At 47.7% G+C, this 6,870-nt stretch overlaps 1 long non-coding RNA gene across 1 annotated transcript in view; it reads left to right on the top strand.

Moving 5' to 3' along the window:
• Positions 1-3,380, top strand: part of LOC102374684 — a 12,261-nt gene extending 8,881 nt beyond the window's left edge. Inside the window, exons 3-4 of the long non-coding RNA XR_325152.3 lie at positions 727-804; positions 3,122-3,380. This is a non-coding gene — a long non-coding RNA (uncharacterized LOC102374684). The remainder of the gene's footprint in view (positions 1-726; positions 805-3,121) is intronic.
• Positions 3,381-6,870: the final 3,490 nt, after the last annotated feature.

Raw genomic sequence — 6,870 nt, 5'->3', positions numbered from 1 at the left:
AGCAGGGAGCGCCAGCCACAGGGTGGGTGAGAGGCCGCTTTTACCTGCACTCAACACCAGCTTCTTCCCTGCTGGTGAGCAGGGGGTCAGGGCTGTGCGCTGCCCCCCGCCTGTACTGTGGAGCTGTGCGGCACTGGGAGCCAGTGGGCACGGAGCCAGCGGGAGCACAGGACCCACACCAGTGACCCAGTGCCTGTGCCAGCGAGGTCCAGAGCAGGGTGGCAGGACTGCGGGGTCCCAGCCAGCAGGGGCTCTATGGAGCCAGGCCAGTTCCCCCCTCTCCCTGCTGGTGCAGCCCAGCCCAGCTCCACAGACCCCTGGCAGCCTGTGCCCCACTTTGGGCTCCACCAGTGCTGGCCCTAGGACATGGGACCAATGTCCCAATGTCTTGGGACCAAAGACATTGGGACATTGGTCCCAAGATGGTGACCAGGGGGCGGAGCACCTGTCAGGGGGTGGGGCTACCCATGCGGCCCTCAATAGCCTGCCAAAACTGGGTAAGCGGCCCTCCACCTGAAATAATTGCCCGCCTCTACCCTATACTGTATCATTAGCCTCTCACTTCCTCTTCCCTCCTTTTGTTCAGAAAGCACAAGACCAGAGCAAAACAGCTTCATTTCCCTCTGAAAATTCTCTGGCTGACTGCCTCACTGACCTGAGTAGTGAAGGCAGAACACAATGGATTTTTTGCCATACGGCTGTAAGCAGCTCTGTTTCTGCCTTCAGAAATACAGACCCCGTACCTGATTGCAGACACAGCAGAAGCAGGCTGAAGTGTTGTCAGAGGCAATAAAACAGCTGAAAGTGAGTGCTGCAACAATTTCTTCCTCCTTTTTAAATCTTTACAAACCAAAAGAAGCCTAGAAACAGAGAGCTGCTTGCTCATGTGCAAAGACAATAGAATTCCTGGTCAATGTAATTATTACAGTCTTTGAGCAGATGCTTAAAATAAGATGAAACTTAAGGGTCAAAGCTTGCTCACATTGCTCTGGCTCCATCACAGCTGTTTTGGCACTAACAATGACCATGCCTTTTGTAGTGTCATTTATCCCTCTAGATTTCCTTCATCCCCTAGTCTAAGGGTTTTTCTGCTGTGAACTGGTCAGAAGCAGCCTGCAGCTTCCTATGGATCAATCTTTACTGATTCAAACTATGAGAGGTCCCTCCCTACATTTTTTCTTTATCTTTTGTCATTTGTATTGAGCCTCCACAGACTTGGTGGAACCTCTGGAAAACTTTTGGTCAACCTGAAATAGGAACATAAGGCAAAATGGTTTCCCAAATTGTGACAGATATATGGAATACAGGCAGTCCTCGGACTTACGACACAATTAGTTCCTGAAAACCATGTCTTAAGTTGAAATGTTGTAATTCAAACATGATTTTCCCATAGAAGACAATGTTATAAATGGGGGATTGGTTCCTGAACCTAGGCCCGCTACCCTATTTTCACCAAAACTAACTTAGAATTTTGTACAGTACTCAATCAATTATAGACGAGTAATACAGCTACGTTTACTTATTTTATACTGGACTGAGACTTATGTTTTTTCAGTAGAGTTAGTGCTGTAGTGGTGACAGTGGCAATGAGCAAGCACCGGATGAGCTGCCTGACAAATGGCTCCCAAGCAAGTGACACGCTGCTGCTTCAGCCATGTGTCCAGAAGGGCATGGAGGGTGGGGGCACGTGTCCCTGGATCTGCCCTGCATGCAGGCCACCCAGCCCCAACCAGATCTGGGGACACATGTTTCCCCCACTCCCAATCCCCTCCCGGACATGTGGCGGGAGGTGCCAGATGAGCTGTGGCTTCTCCTGCACCCGCCCATAGTCCCTGCTCCCAGTGCTGCTGTGGGCAACTGGGCAGGGAGGCACAGAGGGGCCGCCTCAGCGCTGGGGGCTTAAGCTCTGAAAACACCTGTGGGGGAGCAGCCAAATGTGTCCCGGCTTCTCCTATGGCTGCCCATAGCCCCTGGAGCACAGCTGTCTCATCCAGCTGTTCCCCTCGGCAAAGTGGGCAGTGCCAGGCTGCACTCTGGGGGCTATGGGCAGCTGTAGTAGCAGCCCGGTACTGTCCACCTCGCTGTGGGGGGAGCAGCGGGGGCCATGGCTTCTCCCAAAGCTGGCCATAGCCCCCAAAGCGCAGCTGCAACTCATCTGGCTGCTCCCCCACTGCTCCCCCCACAGCAAGGCAGAGCCACTCACAGCCCTCAGAGTGCAGCCTGGCACTGCCAGAGCACAGCCCTGGCACTGCCTGCCTGGCTTCGCCAGGAGCAGTTGGACAAGCCATGGCTTCTCCTGTGCCCACCCATAGCCCCAGCTCCCAGAGCGCTGTGCAGCCCCGGCTAAGCAGCGCTTGCCCCAGCCCCTGTCCCTCCCTCACTGCAGGGACCTTAGAATCATAGGGCTGGACAGGACCCCAAAGGATCATCGGGTCCAGCCCCCTGCATGAGCAGGAAAGACATCTGGGGCCAGGTGACCCCAGCCAGGTGACGGTCAAGTCTTCTCCTGAAGACCTCTAGGGTAGGTGATTGCATCACCTCTGGGGGACCTGGTTCCATAGTCTGGACACCCTAGTTGTGAAGAAGTTTTTCCTAATGTTCTGCTTTAATTTAGTTTCTGCCTTCTATGATTCTATAATTTGATGCTATGGGGAGATGTCCAATAGGTAGGCCTAAGCAGTCCTGGAAAAGCCTGTGCAATTCACTGGGAGAAAGAGTATGAAGAAGAAATTCTAAAGGGGTGATCTGGGGGAAGGAGGCAGAGAGGTGTGGGACCCTGGTCTGCCTACAATGTTCCAGAGCTCCATTCGGCAGACAACTGGATCAGATGTTTTGTTAATGTCCTTCTCTGTATTTCTGTTTCTTGGATTTAAAAAAGCTTCACTTTCCATAGAGTTTCTTTTGTTCATCTCAAATTCTCATCGTATGGGACAAAGCCTATATTTGCCAACCTGAGAGAGTTTGCAGCATGAGAAATGGTCCATTTTATTAATGTTTTTAAATGCTATCACATGAGTGGTCATCACAGTGATTTAGAGTCTGTCCTTCTGGTAGATCAAAGTAAATCTCACAATCAGATACTCTCTTATCACACATTCTGATTATCTTATTTTATTTTCAGTTGCCTCTGGATTTTCTTAGAAAATGCATTAACTTCAGCTAAGTGGGGACTACAAGAAAATCAACTGACAAGACAAGCCATCCAACCAGTCCCACCACAGGGCTTCAATCAATTCAACTTCAGGCAAAGTTTTTCTTTAGAATTCTTCCAAGCTCTGTGACCCGCCAGCAACTCCACAGAAACCAATGGCTCCACATCAGCAAGCAAGAGCACGATCTGGCATTCTTTCCTGTCATTCAGTGCTCACCAGCACTCAGGCTCTCTCCATATTGGAAGCTGATACTCATTAACAGGGCTGTACAACTGGTGTACCATGGGCCACATGTGGCCTACAAGGGGTTAGCATGTGTTCCCCAAGCTCCCACCCAACTGCTACTGAGCTTCTCAGGGCTGCACCTCCTCCCAGCTTCTAAAAACATAAGAACAAAAGAGCTGCCATACTGGGTCAGACCAATGGTCCTTTTAATTCAGTATCTTGCTTCCAACAAGAGGAGGGAAATGCCCGCCCATGGGCAGATCTAGGATTTTGAAAAGGGGAGTAACAATAGGGTTGTACAACCTCACATATAACACAATATATATGTTTCTTCAGTTAAAAAGAAACTGGAAGTTTAGCTAATATGCCAGAGGCCTAGGGCTATATTATTCAGTTTAAGATCAAAGCAAAAACAAGTATATGTTTATTGTAATATGCATTTGCTATATAGTACATATAGAAACACAACAAACTAGGGGGAAAAAAACAAAATATGTTGTTTCATTAGTCCTGTGGTCATTAGCATTTTTCTGATTCATAAAACAAAGGCTAGCCTTCATGAGTATCTTGACAGTTCATCCAATGCTCCACTGAAAGTTATTTCCTGAGTTAATGTTTTTAAGCTACAATTAAAAACAGTCTGCAGGGCTGTGAAAAGGGAGCTACATTACTAGAAGCCACTAACAGATGCAGAATTATAGAAGAAAGGCTAGCTTGATTCGTGGAACATCAAAACCATTAAAAAGGAGAGAGGGTTGTTAACACCTGTGGAATGATTAGAAAGAATCATTTAGATTACAGAGAGCCATGAACTTAATTGACTCCCTCACTGCTGCCTGAATACAAATTCTGCTGCCATTGTCAAGCTGTTTCTTTTTTAACTTTGGACCAGAAATCATACAGGAGGTACAACTGCACCACTGAACCCCCCTAGATCCACTCCTGTGCCCACCTGCTCTCATGCACATGAGCATGTGCAGCCTGGGATGGGGGGAGGGGGCATGGCCTCTGCTAGTGCTGTCCCTGGCATGTGCAACCTCTGGGGCATGTGGCCCTCAGCTGCTTTGAAGTTGGACAGCACTGCCTAGGAAACCAAATTCAACTGATTTCTTGTTGCAGTCTCCCAAGACCAGGAAGTCTTGGTAAGACTATGGAAGTCCTTGCCCACTCCAAGCTCTTCCCATGGATTTTCAGATGGGCTGCACAACAAGGTACAATAAGAAAATGGACAGAGCTAGTAGGTGTTCCAATTGCCTAGTGAGGCTGCTTTGTAGGGGCATTGGCATGGAAGCCTGTGGGAAGGCTGCACTGGAGGATAAGGTCCTAATGAGCAGGGATCTTGGTTTTCTCTGATTTAAAAAAAATTCCCAATTTTCAGTTAAAAAAAAAGTAACCTCAACTCCATATTTTTCTGTGATTTAAATGAAATACTGCTATATATATATTTAATGGTGGTTCATTTAAATCACAAAAAATGTGGAGTTGGGGTTACTTTTTTTAACCAAAAACTGGGGATTTTTTTTTTTTTTAAATCGGAGAAAACCAGGATCCCTGCTAATGAAGAAGTTTTAGAGATACAGAAATTCAATCATTATGCGGTCTTACTGCTGCTACCTCTGTCCGTGTCTTGCAGAGTAGAGGATCGAGGGCACTGGGCTCTTGACGGCTACCTCCATCACCCCAGGATTTTCCTTTTTTTAAGATGGCACAAAAGGTTTCCAAAATGGAGGAAGGCGCAAAGTGCACCTTGGCCTCTATCTGTGAATGGCAGAAGACAGAACTCCCTCCAGTTAATGAGGTCAGTGAAGAAACTAATGGGTGAATTCAAAGACCTGTTATGCAAGAACACAGACTACACAACGGTAACACTTCACTCTTGCCTTACACACACTGCTTCTGAAGGAGCTTGCAGGGAAGGACATCTTCATTTCACTCCGTCACAACAAGTAGCTACTTACAGCCAGGCACCTTAACAAGGGATCCAAGGAGTTTACTATCTTGCCCGTGTACTTGTACCGCCCCCACCCACCCCGTACTTGAGAAATTTACAATCTTTTGTACATTTAGCCTATCTCCACCTGCCTAATAGGGCAGTGTTGTTATGCCAATTCACAGAGGAGCTGATCCACAGTGAACTTCAGTGCATGGTACTAGATGGGTTTGCAAGCACTTTGCAAGACAGAAACAGAATTGAAGAGAGCCTTGATAAATTTGAGAACTGTGCAACAGGAAACAGAATGAACTTCAACAAAGACAAATGTCTTCAACATGACAGGCAGGTGATCCAGGCTGACCTAGACAGGCTCAGCAAGTGGGCGGACGAGAATCTGATGGTGTTCAACACCAATAAATGCAATGTTCTCCACCTTGGGAAGAAAAACCCGCAGCATCCTTATAGGCTCGGCAGTGCTATGTTGGCTAGCACTATGCAAGAAAGAGACTTGGGGGTCATCATTGACCACAAGATGAACATGAGCCTGCAGTGCGATGCTGCGGCTAGTAAAGTGACCAAAACACTGGCTTGCATCCATAGATGCTTCTCAAGCAAATCCCGGGATGTCATTCTCCCCTTGTACTCAGCCTTAGTGAGGCCGCAGCTGGAGTACTGCGTCCAGTTTTGGGCTCCACAATTCAAAAGGATGTGGAGAAGCTTGAGAGAGTCCAGAGAAGAGCCACACACATGATCACAGGTCAGGGAAGCAGACCCTACAATGACGGGCTGAGAGCCCTGGGGCTCTTTAGCCTGGAAAAGCACAGGCTCAGGGGTGATCTGATGGCCACCTATAAGTTTATCAGGGGTGACCACCAATATCTGGGGGAACGTTTGTTCACCAGAGCGCCCCAAGGGATGACGACTAGGTCGAATGGTCATAAACTACTACAAGACCGTTTCAGGCTGGACATAAGGAAGAATTTCTTTACTGTCCGACCCCCAAGGTCTGGAACAGCCTGCCACTGGAGGTGGTTCAAGCGCCTACATTGAACACCTTCAAGAGCAAACTGGATGCTTATCTTGCTGGGATCCTATGAACCCAGCTGACTTCCTGCCCTTTGAGCAGGGGGCTGGACTCGATGATCTCCGAGGTCCCTTCCAGCCCTAATGTCTATGAAATCTATGAAATGTACGTACTACATTTAAGGGAGAAATACAGAATAGGAAACTGCTGCCAAGAGGACTGCTGAAGGTGGCCCAGAAACACAATGTGAATCAGCAATGTGATGCTCTCATAAAAAGCTGCAGTAATTGAAGTTTTGTATGTAACATGGGAGGTGATAATATCACTCTATTTAGACCTAAGTAAGCCTCAGTGGAAGCATTATATCCAGTTCTGGAAGTAAAGAAACTGAAGGAGATGTGAAGGGGAGTGGATCATGAGGACAAAAGAGTTATAATGCCAGCTGGCTGAGGAAGAGTTGATAAAACTGGTTAAATTTATTCTGGAGAAAATGAGATTAGGGAAGGAACATAACAGCAGCTCATGAATATTTGAAA

This window comes from Alligator sinensis, unplaced genomic scaffold, assembly GCF_000455745.1.
Source record: "Alligator sinensis unplaced genomic scaffold, ASM45574v1 scaffold603_1, whole genome shotgun sequence".
Classification (NCBI taxonomy): Eukaryota; Metazoa; Chordata; order Crocodylia; family Alligatoridae; genus Alligator; species Alligator sinensis.
The sequence above is the reverse complement of the archived record's forward strand: the minus strand, read 5'-3'. Positions and strand labels throughout refer to the sequence as shown.